The sequence below is a fragment of the Protopterus annectens genome, chromosome 6.part0 (assembly GCF_019279795.1).
Source record: "Protopterus annectens isolate FY-2018-M chromosome 6.part0, PAN1.0, whole genome shotgun sequence".
Classification (NCBI taxonomy): domain Eukaryota; kingdom Metazoa; phylum Chordata; order Ceratodontiformes; family Protopteridae; genus Protopterus; species Protopterus annectens.
The window spans coordinates 1,575,556,704-1,575,573,496 of record NC_056737.1 but is presented as its reverse complement, the minus strand read 5'-3'; the positions used below and the strand labels follow the sequence as shown (position 1 = coordinate 1,575,573,496).

The following is a 16,793-nucleotide window of genomic DNA, read 5'->3' as shown; positions in this document are numbered from 1 at the left end:
TGCCACCTACTGAGTCACTTTCTAGAAGATGCTAGAGTACCTCCAATACCCTGTTCTTTGCTATTGCAACTCCTTTCTTAGCTTCTTTATTAGCCAACCAGTATTCCTTTCTAGCCTGGTCAGTCTTTTCTCCCACTTTTTCCTGCACTCCTCCTTTCTTTAGATGGCTTCCAGGACTTCTGCATTCCATCACTAGCTTTCCTTATGTACCTTATGTCCATACCTGGCTCGACCACACTGCCACATATCATTTCTGTAGTCCTCACACATGCTGTTTTGAGTTGCTGCCATTCTTCTTCAGCTCCATGAATTTCCTCTTCTTCTTGGGGCTAGAGCCCTGAGTAATTCCTTGAACTGTTGTACTTTCCCTCAAGTCAATGTCTAGGTCTTTAGCCTGGTCTCTGTTGACCTTACAGTCTTCTCTGACCAGTGCTTGCAGCTGATTGTGGAAAACCAGTGGTTTATGCTGTGGGACGACTGTTTCACTGGTGATGACTTTGCAATAAATAATTCTACCCCAGTGCCCTTTCCTTACCTGGTTAAAGGTCTACCCGAGTTACATGTTGGCCACTCTTGGATGTAATCTTCTGACTGTCGCTCTTTCTGAACCATGTGTTGGCTACTATCAAGCCATTTGCCAGACAGAAGTCTAGAAAAGCCTCTCCTTCTTTATTCCTGTTACCCCACCCATGTGGACCCAGGCAGTCCTCAAATCCTGTTATGTCTGTCCCAATATGTGCATTCAAGTCATCCATTATCAACACCAATTCATGTTGTCTTACTTTATCTAACAGATCCTGCAACTGCTGTCTGAATGCACTCTCTTCCTCACTATTACAACCCTGCTGCAGGACATAGCTGAATGAATACTGCCCTGTCAGTACACCAGAGTTTGATTGCCATGAGTCTGTCACTAATTCTGATGATATCCATCACTGTCTTCTGAAGCCTCTCTCTCACCACAATTCCCATACAATTTCTAGTCTGTCTTCCTCCCTAGCATACCAGTGGATCCCAAGCCAAGTGGCCTCACTGCACTGCCCTTTCATCTTGTCTCTTGGATATTTAAGATGTTCAGCCTCCTCCATATCATCATGTCACCCCCTTCCAAGCTGCATCCAGTCAGTGAACCTCCATTACGTGTAGCAATTTTTAGTTCTTGTTTGGCAGGTTGATTTGCTTTACATCCAAGTTTCGCTCAACAGAGCTATCCCAGGTAACCTAGGCTGGGCAACTAGACACCAGTTGGCCAGTAGCTTATTGACCCCAAGGCTGCTGGGCTTTACGGCAGGTGCACACTGGCCAACAGGGGCATATACACCCATCCTAATGTTAGCATGTGTCCCTGGCATAAGTTGGAGTAGGCCAGGTCCTCAATCCACTTATCACGGGTAACTACCCATGCCCATTTTGACATTAGTCAACATGACTGAATCACCTACAGCCATATTTTACACCGTCAAGTGGCTAGCTCTGCCATGGCATGTAGTCTGAGTTACAGATTATTAGTTTAAGGGTATGCACACTTAAGCAACCAGCTTATTGTACATTTTTTATTTTTTATATTTATTCCCCTAACAGAGTTGTTTGTTTTTCAACTGAATTGCACAGGTTATAGGTCACATTAAAGGTGGGAAAAGTTTAGAAATGATTTATTGTGGACTCATTTTTTATATCACAAAAACCTGGCATTTTAACACGGGTGTGTACACTTATGACCACTGTACCTTTCCTGAAACTCCATTATGGTCCTTGACCCGCCTTCTTATTTAAAATATTCTTTTATGATCTTTAGACCCTCCTAGTCTGCCAGGATGCATCACCCAATGGAGACTCTGAGGAAATAATGCCTTCACTGACTATACTAAAACCTAATGGGGAGTACATCTAATCTGAGTAGGCCAGGTCCTCTTACCCTAAAGGTCAGGATCAGACATCTCTTCTTGCAAAGGGAATCCATCTTCCTTTTGTTAGAGGAGACCACATCACAGGTGAAAGGCTTGGACGTTTGGTAGGGAGTTTAGCCCACTGCTAGGATGACATGTACTTCTCTGCAAACGTTTGGTATAAAAATAAATGGGAGCCAGGACAGGAACTGGGAGGCCGACATCTGTTATTCAGGACCTATTCTCATGAAACTACTGTTGGTACAAGAATTGCTGAAAAGGACAAAAGAGCTTAATCTGGTACATTCATGATCAGTTCTCATGAAATGACTGTTTGTGCAAGAATTGCTGAAATAACAGCTGAATCTAGTTGCAATGAAACAAAATACTGCCAGCCCAGCTAGCTGGAATTTTGTAAATAATGATATGTCATTTGTGAATATTAATATGATTTATACAGAAGTGTGACAGAAGGAAATACTGCCAGCCCAAGCTATCTGGAATTTTGTAAGTGGTTGTGTGTCATTTGTGAATGTCAATATGTTCATGCAAGATGCTTGTGTTACAGCCGTATTAGAACTGTATGTCATATTGTACAGACATGTGCTGAAGAGATATTTTGTAAAGTACAGAGCAGAAATGCATATGCACTACTGTAACTGTTTAGATGTATGTATTTTAACAGGGGAGATTGAAACATAGGATATTAACTTGCAAAACTTCAGAAGAATGATTGAGGTTGAGTTACTTTACGGCTAGAACATAAACATAAGAGATGTTATATTTCAGTTTCAGTGCAGTAGCAAACACAATGTCTAGAACTACAAGTTTTTTTTTGTATTGCCTTAAAAGTGTTTATTGTTTTAGGACTGCCTTAGATCTAAGAGAAGTCCTTGTTTGTATATTTCCACAGGAAGATGCTAAATGCTAACAGCTGCATCAGTGGAGGTTTTCACCTGGAATAATCATATGACAAGAAGTGATGTCATGCTGCAAGCCACCCCAGAAGTAATATTTGAAATATTAATTTAAGAACTCTCTGAGACAGACTGGGCATTTTATAACTTGTCTTCTACCTGACCAGAACAACCACTCACCACATCTGCTTACTCTGTAAGTGAGTTAACTAGAGTACAGTAATTTCTGTTAGATACAGTCAGGAATATAGCTAAGTATAGCCTAGATGTTTTCTTTATTTATTTGAGATTGTCCTGCAATGTTGTTTTAAATATTTCCTGTTATTTCAAACTCTGATGTAACTGTGACTAATAACTATTTTCTTGTTCTTTTATTATTTATTAGATATATTTAAACCTTTCATGTTGGCTGATATTTGTGAGACATATTTAAGTTCTGAGAGTACTTTCATATTTATTTGGTGACACTGTGGACCACTCCTAATAGCTTTGCTCTTGGTCAAACTACCAATTGTATTAATAGTAACATTATACAGTAAGATTGGACACCCTTTGTTAAGGGCCTTAAAGTAGCTGATAAGGATGTGGCTGCTGGAAGTAATAACTAACTTATAATCGGGGCAGAAGGAGGTATAGCTAGTAAACCTGGTGCCAGCCTTTCTCAGGGGTGTGTGTGTGTGTGTAAATCAAATCTCAAAGTGTGTGTGTCAGCTACTCAGGCAGGGACATGAAGCACTAGCAGACAGAGAGGGTACTGGAGGTCTTGGCTTGGCCACTCAGCCAAAATTTCAACTCTATAACTGTGCCAGTGGGGAGTCTTATTGGGTAGCTGGAGAAAGAAGGAAAAAACAACCCCAAACTAACTGCGGTCTCTGTGTGCTCTTAAGGGAAATTGCACTTTACTGTACTGTGTGTGTACTGGTCATCCTCCCAATGTACATCCATCCCCACTGATGCTAATGGTGAGGATTGAGGCTCCTTGATTAATGGGCCAGTGCTGAGGCATCACATATATTGGTGGGCAGTGGTGAGATATCCACATATCACTAGTACTTGTAAGTGCTTCATTAAAATGGCAGGAATGTATTCTGACAAGAAATCTGTCTGCACAGACTTGTTCTTCTGTGGGCTGCCTGGCAATCAACATCTGCCTGTGGTACAATTACAGATACTGCGATTAGCTGTAAAAGGGATGCATTACTTAAGGAAATGTAAGAAGCCCACCCCACCACCAGGAAGATGTAAAAAGGTAAAGGAGGAGAATACACAATTCTGGGCGCTTGCTACCTACATCCAAAAGGGATGAGACAGGTGGGCACTCAAATCGAATGAATTCAGACCAAGGGCAAAAAAGGCTGTGCCACACCAGGACTGATAATGTTAGGTTTACATATGTCTGACAGTCACCAAAACCACATGCTCCTTTGCCCCAAAGAATTCTTCATGATCACATTCATTTTCCCCCCACTCACTGGTACTTCCCCATGAAATTACCTTATTTTCCTTATTAACTAATGTAGCTCATGCAAGCCTACTGCTGCAAAAAGTTTTGTATGATCCAAGAAGACCTGAATAACCATCCTGAAAACTCTTCTTTATCAAATTCACATGTTCAGTTTGTTCCAAGCATGTCTCCTGTATCATAGCTATTTGCACTTTACATTTTTAATATAGTTCATTACTCTTTCACCTGTGAGACCATTGACATTTAAAGACTTAACAGAAAGCATCATTGTATTAGGAAGTTATCATTCCCACCTTTTATTTATAACAGTTTTCTTTTGTTAAATGTCTAGTTACAGCTTTTATGTTATATACATACACTGTCAAGTTAATATTTTATACAGTTATTTCTTGTCCTCTCCATTTGAGCCTATATCACATCTTAGAAATTGTTTTATTGAAAGCCCTCAAAAAAGCACACCAACACCACACTCCTAAAATATAGTTTGTACATATTCATATATTGAAGTTTTTCTCTCCTGACAGACACATAGACTTGAGATAACCTATAAAGAAGGTTATCTATGTTAAGACACATGATACAGGCTGTGTTTCTACTAAGTGCTGTCTGGCTTTGTCTTATCGTTATAGCTCTCTCAGCTGGGAAAACATCTGAATGCTTTCAGAAAGCATTTTCTCCAAGCCATTTCTCTTTATCAGATTGTCTCTAAGAGACACAAGAACCAGACATAAAATTGCTAATCACAGTTATTTACTAACAAAATATTTATAATATTCAAAATTTGTTTTCATTTACTTGATTTCTCTTAAAACATGTTACTAGATTAAGCTAAGCACTTTAACCCATTGGTTCACCTATGCAAGAATGAGAAAAAACACATTTTTTGTCATGCTCTTTTAACCAGATTTTTCTTCTTCCTTTTTTTTTTTACATTGCAGTGCTTGCATCTCTTAAAACTGAACAAGGAGAAAGAAAGAAAAATGCAAGCACCAATTTACATTAATATCCCCATCACACTTAAAAATAATGGAGAAAACTTTATTTTACAGCATGCAAAGAAATTCATGTACTATTAAAACAGTACCATTAAGAAAAAAATGTTTTTAACTATCTCCATCTTCCTCTCGCCTGAGTATTTTTATGAACATTAATGAGATGAAGTAGGGTATATGCTTTAGTGTCTGTACATTTTTTTATTCAAAGTTTTGCAATTTCTAATATGCTTCTCATACTTAAAAACATGCTTTCAGTTATGACACAGATGAATACTAAATATACAACAAAATAAATACATTCAGTAATATATGTATATAAACTATTGATCTAAAGACCTCAAACAATACCCGATAATTTCAAGCTTACTGGTGAACAAATTCACTTAAAAGAGGGAAAGTGATTTGCATGGGCAGGCTCCCCACTCAAACAATACCATATAATTTCAAGCTTACTGGTGAACAAATTCACTTAAAAGAGGGAAAGTGATTTGCATGGGCAGGCTCCCCACTCAGCCTAGAACCAAACAAAGCAGATACTGGAAAAATGAATGAAAAAAACAAGTTGACAGCATCTGATTTGGTAGTGGAGTTCCTTTATTTTGCTTGAAAAAATAAATGTTACAGCGTTAACCTTACTTCTTCCTATCTGTATCACTGATGTTCTCCGTTAAATATATTCACACAAACTTGAACCTATCTTCCCCTTGCTTATAATATCAATATGCAAGCTTGTCTGCAGCTAAAGCATGGACTACGGACTGCCTCCTTAAATAATTTTGTAAAAATATGGCAGCTAAATTGTTAATCGCTATGTAATCCAACGTAACTACTGTCTGTTTATTTTAACTGTAGAGCTTTTCTCCCCGGGCCTCCGCTGAAAATGGACCTACGTCCAGTCGGACACTCCCAGTCAACAAATGTAAATAAATAAAATAAATTTGGCATACATTATGTGAGCCAGCCATTGGAATTAGATGGTCAGTTTACATGACAATTTTATCATCATATTACATTTTAAACAAAGTGCTGCGGTGGTACGGCGGTAGCGTTGTTACCTCACAGCAAGAGGTTCTCCCGTTCGATTCTCGGCTGGGCTTGGGAGTGCCTTCTGTGTGGAGTCTGCATGTCCTCCCCGCGGTTGGGTAGCGTTCAAAAGACATGCATGCATAAATGGGCATGCCTTCGTTGAAGGTTGGGCATCAAGCTGGCACCTCGGCGTTTCGTAAAAATCTACTGCCAATCATTAGTGGACCGGAGATCCGCTGTGGTGACCCCTTACGGGGAAAAGCCGAAAGACAAACATTACATTTTAAACATAAAACTGTGCACCACATTCTGCAAGCAACAATGCATCTCATGAAATGAATCACCTGAAGCAGTATTCTTGATGTACTTTAACTGTAGAACATAAGCACAGTTTTACTTAGACATAAGGAGATATTACAAAAGATAAAAAGTTAAAATAAGAGTCTCCAACTGCTGTAACTTTCTTCACACTTTCATTTAGTCGAAAATTGGTCAAAAGTTGTTTGTTTGTTAATCTAACTGTTGAGGCTTCCCACTAAAGTGTGCTAGCCTGTGTAACTGATTTATTATGGTTTCCTGCATTTCTGTGTGCTTTCTATCTCAAAAACAAAAAAATACAAAAAAAATCCTTGTTTTCCCACCTCTCCTCGACTAGTTTAGACCAGTATACAGGCGTTGCTGTATTCTGGGCTGTGGTGTAGTTCCTGTGTTGTCCACTGCCTTACTTGGATAGAAGGAAGTTTCTTTGCTCACCAGTGGGAGTGGGGAGCCTTGAGCAGCCTATCTGTCCCTGAAGGAGTGACCTCAGCACAAGAGCTTGTAGTAATTGGTTGTTTTGGACCATTTCTAGCTCTTTTGAATCCGCGTTTACACGGCTTTGCGCGCTTTTGCACATAGCCGGTTAAACTTTTTCTGGCTCCGCCAAGTCTGCTCTTCAAATTTTCCCTTAAGAAAGCTCTACTCCTATAATACTCAGTCTACTCGCTTTATTATAAGCCTAGAACTTGTTCTCAAAACCTCTCTTCTAAGTAAGCACTCGCTAACAAAAGTAAGCACTACATCCACCTACCACCCCTGTGAGTACCCACTTCCCTTAAAGGCACAGCACTCCCTTATAATATTCTAGCATGTCGAGTGGTAGATTACTAGCATCCTCTCCGGTTCAGCTGGTTAATCTGGGAATCTTGAGACAATGCTACAATTGTCTCATGTACACAGACAACCCTCTCCTCCTCCCAACAAACACAAATACATGTGAGAGATGCAACAATATAGCCAAACTGGAGGCTGAACTCTCTCAACTCAGGACTGGCAAGACCAGACAGGAGGAGAAGGTAACCACACACACACCAAACCCAGTCCCACATAGACCTACCACAACTGCAAACCAAACACATAATAACACAAAGACATACTCGGAGGCTCTAACAAAAAACTTACCAAAACAACAGAGGCTCCCAAAGCAGACACCCAAAAATCCACCACCTCAAAACATAACACATGCAACACATACTTCAATAAATCAGTGTGTCAAACAATCTCAGCCCTTAAGGCCAAACACCATGCCTGATACACTAGTAATAGGTGACTCTATAGTCAGACACACTGATGTTGCGCTTACCAGGCTGAACAAGGAGAGGGTAACGGTGAGCTGCCTATCGGGACCCAAGATCCGCCACATAACACACGCACTCAGGTCACTCCAAAGCAAGTACAAATATGACTCCGTCATTGTCCATGCTGGCGAGAATGACCAGAGACATACCTCCCTGGACTACATGAAAAGAGACATAGAGGAGCTCTCTGATTATGTAGCCCAGGCTGGTATGACCCTGACCCTGAGCAGCATCTTGCCCTCACCAAGAATGATGCCACAATACAAAGACAAGATGATCAGCTTTAATAATTGGCTCAAATACTGGTGTCATTGTAGGGGGATCCAATGTCTGTCTGCTTGGGATGACATGCTGGACAAGCCACGCTGCTTCAAGGGCGGCTTGCATCCGTCACCACTGGGATTCGGATATTGGCAAAGGCTCTTGCCACCCCATAGTGCCTTTTTTAGGCAAGGCTCAAAAGACAAATCCACCTCCTTAGAAAACAAAAATGGAAAAAAATTAAGGGTAATGCTGCTCAATGCCAGAAGTCTATATCTCAAGATGCAGGCTCTCGAAGCACTCCTCAGTATGGAGAACATCGATGTCTGTGCAGTAACTGAAACCTGGTTTAAGGCTCCTGAGGGCACCCCAGCGCTACCAGGCTATACCTCGTATCATGCTTTTCAGCCCCAAAACTCGGGCCAAACCAAAAAGGGAGGGGGATTGTCCATATTCATCAAGGACACCCACACTTTCCAGGTTAGTGGCAACACATGAAGCATCAGAGACCATCCAGGTGCAACTAACCGTAGGCAAAACTGCTATACAACTGGTAGCATGTTACAGACCACCCTCCCAATCTCAGGAACCCAATTCAGCCTTCCTGAAGACATTGGAGGATATGAATGTCTCACCAAACACCATCATATTGGGAGACTTCAACTACCCTAACATAGACTGGGTGCATTATTCTAGCCCAAACACCCTAGCCCAAAGGTTCCTGGAATTCATAAATTCAAATGCAAGGGAACAGCCTGGAATTCATAAATTCAAATGCAATGGAACAGCTAGTCACCTCTCCCACAAGGGGAGATAATATACTAGACCTGATCATCACAAACATGGGGACAAAGTGCTCCACACCGGAAGTATACCCCTCACTAGTGAGATCTGACCACAAACTAATCACCCTGGATATACATATCCCACCTCCACCCCAACACAAAAGACTACAGTGAAAAACTTCTCAAAAGCCGACTTTACACTTCTTAAAACTGAGATGGTATCCTTTAAGCCCACTGGGCCAATGGAAACCACATCCCACAATGGAGAATCCTTCACAAATGCTTTCTACGGACATCTCCAAGAATGCATGGATCATGCAATCCCAAATAAAACCAAGACCCTCTCCACCAAGGGCAGGCATCCTGTCTGGTGGACCCCAGCCATAAACAAATTGTATAACAAAAGAAGGAAGCTACTGCACGACAGAGCAAAATCCCATAAAGAGAAGGCATCTCTGACCAGCACTAGTAGAAAGCTATGTTCTCTCATAAAAACATCCAAGGCCAACTTTGAGAGAAAAATCGCTATGGACACTAAAGATAACCACAAGGCCTTCTTCTGCTATGTTAGAAACCTGGGCGAAAACCCTCAGATATGTTCAGAGTTAGTTCACAATGACAAAAATACACTGAACCCACAGATATTGCCAACATCCTGGCAAACAGGTTCAGTGCAAATTTCTCCCCTCCCTCACCCCCAAAAGAAGAAATACTTATCCCAGCTGAATGTAACCTCCCTGTCATCTCAGATGTCCAGGTGAGAACCGCCCTCAGCAAAGCTAAAACACAGCATCAATGGGACCTGACGGTATCCCGGATTGCGTGCTACGTGAACTCCAAGAGGAGCTAAACCCGCACATAAAAATGCTATTTAACCTTAGCCTTACTACAAGATATGTACCTGAACACTGGCGTACAGCAACAGTAGTCCCACTCCACAAAGAAGGCACCTCTACAGACCCTGGTAACTACCGCCCCATAAGCTTAACCAGCCTGGTCTGCAAAGCTATGGAAAGAATCATTATGGAACTCATAAATAGAGACATTGGGGACTTACAGACACTTGATCCTACCCAGTTCAGCTTTGTAAAAAGCAGATCCTGCCTTTTGAACCTGGTTGACTTTTTCAAAACAGTCACTAGAGCCATTGACGAGGGCAAGGCAGTCCATACAGCCTACCTGGACTTGGCTAAAGCTTTCGACACAATACCCCACTCTGGCATCATAGACAAGCTCAACAGCTTAAATGTAAATCCATATGTCACAAGATGGGTTGCAAACTGGCTAAAGGATAGAACCCATAAAGTCAAAATCGCTGGAGCCATGTCAGACTCAAAGCCAGTCACAAGTGGTGTCCCACAGGGCTCTGTCCTGGGACCCCTCTTGTTCGGCATTTATTTCTCAGATGTGAAAGCAAACATGGGAGGGTTGTGGCTGACAAAGTTCGCAGATGACTGCAAACTAGGCGCCATAGTCGATACACCAGCTGACATATACATCCTACAGAAAGGCCTCTCTGAAACGGACAACTGGTGCCAGAGTCATGGCCTTAAACTAAATGCCAAACAATGTACAGTCATCCCCTTTGGGAAAAACAAAGTACCCACAAATTATCACATAGACAGTAACCCACTGAGTATGGAAAAATAATTAGAGACCTGGGGACCCAAGTCGATAGTGACCTCTCATTTGACACCCACGTTGCCAAAGTGGTTAGAAAGACTTTCTACCTTGCCCACCTTATCATGAAGGGATTCACATCCAGATCAAAGGAGGTCATTGTACCCCTATACTCCTCCCTTATCAGGCCCATGATGGAGTACAATGCCCCATTTGGTATGTCCTCACCCGGCACTTGCAACAGCTAGACAGACCCCAAAAGTACCGCATCAAGAGGATCAAGGGTCTCCAACATATGTCATATGCTACCAGACTAAAGAAACTCCAGCTCTATTCAGTAGCATACCGCCTACTCAGAGGTGATCTGTGCCTGATGTACAAGGCCATGTCCAATCAGGAATTGATGGACATGCTCCACCTCAAAAAATCCAAATCCATCAGAACCACGAGAGCTAAAGATTAAAATCTCAGCACAAATATGAATAGGACATGCTGGAGGGACAGATTCATAACTCAGAGGCTTCCCATACTCTGGAACAGAATCCCAGTTCATGTTAGGCAGAGCCCCTCACGGACTCTCTTCCAGAGAAATCTTGACGAGTGGATGGGAGATTGTAGGTTTACCCCAGGGGTCATCTCTGTGTCACTACTAGACAGAGGCACAGTAAACTAATTCTATTATGTAAGGGGGTCTTCACTGTGTCACTACTACACAGAGGCACAGTATTCTAAATCTATTCTCTACACTTTTGTACCATTACATGGGGTGGCGAAAGCCACATCACTATGGCTAGGCTTATAAATGCCCCAGGGCAGATAGCCTAGTACTAAACTATGAAACTGTGGAGAGCTCACTTCAGTCGTCCTTCTAGTAGTTAGTTAATGTCTGTAACACCAACCTGAAGGAAAGAACACTTTTTTTTTTTCCAGAACAACTCTAAAGTCAGCACTACAAAAGGTGTATGAGAAGCCTGCTTCTTCTCTCTCTCTCTCTATATATATATATATACATATATATATATATATATATGGGTCCCTATCTATTCACCGACAATTCATTTCACTGAAACTCATTTCGTCGACAGTTCATTTCGTCGACAGAAAGATTTGCCCCTTCCAATGTTGTGCAACCCTGGAGTTGATATATATAGTTAGTGGAAGTGTGGGGCGTAAGCCCCCACCTAACAATTTTTGAAGGGCACATCTTTCTGTCGATTTAAAATGAAATGTCGACGAAATGAGTTTCAGTGAAATGAATTGTCGGTGAATAGATAGGGACCCATATATATATAAATAACTATATAGAGAAATATGCAGATTTTTTTTTTTATATTGCCTCTCATTGGACAAATAATAAAGCTGTAGTAAGAATCTTTGTGTTCAACATCTTTGTATCCTGTACAGGAAGGGTTAAAATGTGAAACTGCATTGCGTGCAAAGAAATAAGCTAAAATGAGTTGTTTTTCTTGTAAGGAATTTGCTGACCAGAAAGGAATGCACAGATGCTACTTTGGTCCAGGCACAGGCCTATCTTGGGACTGACCTCTGACCAGAAAGGAATGCACAGATGCTACTTTGGTCCAGGCACAGGCCTATCTTGGGACTGACCTCTGACCAAGGAGGAGTGCATAGATGTTACCTTGATGTAGGCACCAACTTATCTTGTGTCTGACTTTTTACCATCTAAGGCTCCACTGAGTGAATTTATAGCCTTGACTGAAATTCCTTGTCTAGTAACCAGTTGCTGAGTATGCACGAAAGAGGGTATATAAACCCATGTAAAGTGTGTAGAAATTAGACTGCTAGCAACCAAGATTTTGTGGCAGATCTCCATGCATGTAAAATAAACTCTTTTTGGCCTACCTTTTTTTTGCTGTGATTCTTCCAGTATATGTTAAGAGTATTAAAATCTTTTGACATTTCTGGTTTCAAGAACGGGGGCCACCTCTTCACGGCAAATCGCATAAGAGGGACTGAAAACCTGTACAGGAAGGGGAGAAAATCTTGGGCTCCCTTGAACGGAAAGACCTCCGACAAAGAAGTCGTAAGTAGAGGCCAGTCACTCTTAGATTCGATCCGTGGACGGTGATTTAACGAGGGCGAAGATCCGCAGTAAGGTAAGCTTTTTTATTTGTAAAAGTTTTTTTAAAAAAGGGACCAGTCATAAAGGAATTTCTTTTGTTTAAAATTTTACAAAAGACCGTAGAGATCTCAGGAAAAGGAAACAGTTTTTCTTTAAATAAGAAAAATGGGAACAGGAAGCAGTTGTTGTGTTAGGAAGGGCTGCTTAAATAAAAGGACTGAGGATGAGGAATATATGTTTAAATTACATCCAAAAAACTTGAAATATATAAAAAAATGGAAGAAAGACTATGGGTTTAGTGGTACCTTGAATAAATCAGAATGTCAAAATCTAGTGAGAGACCCAGGGACACAGGAGGTAAGGTTAAGAAACAAAAAAAGGTAGGATTTCCTCAAGCACAGAAATGGTTAGAAGAAGCTAATAAGAGATATAAGGAACAATTTTCAAATAAGGGAGATGGTGGCTCGAGTGCAAAAGATGCATTTTTTGTCCACAAAGAAGATGACGAAACATCTATTGTCTGTGAAACCGACAGCCCCACCCTTGTATCCAGAAGTCCCTAAAGACATGGTTAGTCCACCCCAGTATCAGGAAGATGACACGGAGAATCAGGATAAAACTGTAACCCCCGTAGTACTGACAAAACAAGTAGGTAAAACCCTGAAACTCCGAGCCGTGATATAGATACATCAGAATGGACACAAAGGAAGCCGGTTAATTCGGCATCCACAGAGTATCCTCATAGAAGTTGCGAATCCAAGCAGGTATCGACAGGGTCCCACCATTTTAGTCTATCGACCTTGGACATGGGAGGACATTGAAAAGCTGTAGAAGGAATACCACACCCTAGGTTAGATATGACCAAGTTTTGTGAAAATATCGCAGGCATGATAGAAAGTTACAAGCTAAATGCCGAGCTGGAGCAAGTAGTTCGACAAATTTTGGGTCCCGACTGGCACCTGGTCTGTGGGGACTGGGACCCCATAACCAGGGAAGATGATAGACCACTTGCCTACAATTCAGACTCCTACCAAAAGCAGGTTAAGGATTTACTAGACCATATTATGGAAAAATGGAAGCCTAGGGCAGACTGGACCTGTATCAATAGATGTGTGCAAGAAGACAATGAAAAAGTAGATAACTACTTGCACAGACTTACCCAGTGTTTTGATAACCATAGTGGAATAAGCAAACCACCCAATCAAAAAGATGATTCACCTTATGAACAACAGTTAAAAAATGCCTTTTTAAAAGGATGTAGGACTGCAATCAGTAACTTCATTCACAAACATATGATAGACCATCGGACGGCACGTCTGCAACCCTTACTGGAGTATGCAAGACATGCAGAGAAATATTTAGAAGACAGGAAAAGGAAACAAGCTCAAACCTTTACGGTGAGTGAAGATGGGACACTTATGCTACTGCAAGGTCCGCTAACAGGGTAGAGGAAGGGGCAGAGGCAGGGGCAGAGGAAGAGGAATGTGGGACATTCCAAGACTATGAAGGCAGACAGAAAAGAGGAGAATGTTTCAAATGTGGCAGAAAGGGACATTTTGCCAGGGATTGCCGGTCTTCTGAAAGAACTAAAACCACCCCGGATCACGAGTCAGCATGACTATATGATGGTGGTGGAGGTGAATCAGACCCGACAAAAGGCTGAGAGGCCAGACTCAATAAGGCGGAATGAAGAGGAAGCTTTTGAAGACGTAAACGAAGAGGGTAAGGGAGAATGTGCAGGATGGGAGGATGAAGTGACTGATTTTTCAGATGAAGGTGAATACCAGGTTGTTAATTTAACAGCAATGGCTGTAACTATGCAGCTAGAGGCACAACCAATTATCACACTTCAAGTAGAAGGGAAGGATGTAGAATTTTTGTGTGATTCGGGGGCCTCTAGGACCCTGCTAAAAACCTCTGCAGTGCCATCTGATGTAACTTCTGATGACTATGTATTAGTCAAGGCAGCCAATGGCCGCATTTATAAGGAACCACTATCTAAACCCCTATGGTTCACGGACCCTGAAACAAACCAAACTATCAGATTTAGTCATTATTTCCAAAATTTGCCCTGTAAACTTATTAGGAGAGATTTGATGCATGTTTGGCATAGCAGCTGTGCCGACTGCATCAGGGATTTTAGCCAGCGAGTAGAAATTCAAGATGTTATGTTGCAGGAGGGCAGGGTGATTTACACTACTGGTACAGTAATGATCTTGTCGAAACTGGACCACAAAATGTAGTAAATGAGCTCACTAATTTGGCCTTAAGCAAATATGGCACAGAACCGCCAGTGGTAGCTGAACAACTACACTGTACAATGTACTACAGAAAGTATGTAGGACCAGACGACAAATATGAAGAGCAATTCTTCAAACACAAGGTCACAAAAATCTTGTTGCAAAACCTATATTGGGATAAAGCAGGAAATTCTGCAGTTACATGTAGTCTTACAAAAGATATGCAGTTACTTTTTCGCAATAATTCTATTGCACATGTCTCTGTAACAAGGGAAGAACAAATGGCATGGTATCTGGTGGGGAGGAAAGTTACTGAATGGGCTAAAATGACGCCAGAACAGTTGGCATGTAAAGGCGTACAGGTACAAAGACTAAATTGGGTCACCCAGGCTAGACCAACAGTGCACCTCCGTGAAGACAGGCTAATGCAACCCGGGGGAGGGCCATTCTGACTATATCTCCTAACCCCGCAGGAAGAATTAAAGTTACAATCAGTGCCAGACTCCTTATGGTCCCTTGAGCAACATGACATTGGGCTAATAAGAACAGCAGGACAGGTTAAAATAACTCCAAAATCCGACTTTAGACCTCACAAACGTCAGTATCCGTTGAGTAAAAGGCAGAAGAAGGCATTCTACCGTGATCACGGCTCTATTACAAGCTGGGGTTTTAATTCCATGCACAGATTCACCGTGTAACACACCCTTGTTCCCAGTAAGGAAACCGGATGGGACCTGGAGAATGGTACAGGATCTGCAGGCTGTGAATGCTGCTGTGGTACCAAGGGCTCCTATGGTCCCAGATCCATCTGTTTTGTTAAATGATATCCTTCCCACAGATAAGTATTTTCTGTCATTGATATCAGTAACGCATTTTTTCCATCCTCTACAGGAAACTAGTAGGTTTTGGTTCGCTTACGTTCATGGGCAAGCGGTACACCTACACAAGGCTGCCAGGGATACTGTGAAAGCCCTACAATCTTTTCAAGAAATGTCAACAAACCTGGCACAGTTTCAACCGGAGCATGGCTGTCATCTACTGTTATATGTGGACGACATCTTACTGGCTGCACCCACGGAGGCTGTCTGTGAGTCGAAACTATTCGGTTATTGCATTTCTTGGCAAAGAGGGACATAAGGTAAACAAATCTAAATTACAATTTTGTAAAGCTGAAGTACGATATCTAGGCTATACTATTTCAAATGCTGGTAGACAACTGGATAGCTGTAGAAAAGAAGCTATTTTACAGGCACCAATGCCCAGTACAAAAAGAAATGATGTCATTTTAGGAATAACTAACTTTTGTCGAGTTGGATTCCCAATTATGCAGAGGAAGTGAGTCCACTTTCAGAACTTATTTTGCACTTCCCATGGCAGCACATGACGCTGAAATGGACAGATAAGGCAATACAGGCATTTACTAGGGTAAAGCAACTGATAGCAGGATCTGCAACACTTAGCTTCCTGACTATACAAAACCTTTTGTTCAGACAGTAGATTGTAAGCAGGGCTTTATGACATCGGTTCTGTTGCAAATTTATGGGGATAAGTTGAGGCCATTAGCTTTTATTCCAGTAAACTGGACACAGTGGCACGATCGTTGCCACACTGTGTACAAGCAGTAGTCGCAGCTGCACTGGCCGTGCAGGCGCCTGCAACCCTAGTTTTGTTTCATGACCTTACTTACGGGTACCGCACTCTGTCGCGTAATACTTCTACAGGATAAAGTTACCTTTCTCTCTCTAGCAGACACTTGTCCTGCATGACAACATTACTATCACAACCACACATGACCATTGAGCGATGCACCACTCTTAATCCAGCCACGCTGTTACCTACAGCTGATGACGGTGCCCTCATATATGTTTAGACTTAATACACTCTAATGTCTTACCAAGA

At 41.7% G+C, this 16,793-nt stretch overlaps 1 protein-coding gene across 1 annotated transcript in view; it reads right to left on the bottom strand.

The window, feature by feature from the left end:
- The window catches only part of IQCB1 (IQ motif containing B1), a 1,943,919-nt gene that overhangs the window by 1,921,564 nt on the left and 5,562 nt on the right, over positions 1-16,793 (bottom strand). The window lies entirely within an intron of this gene.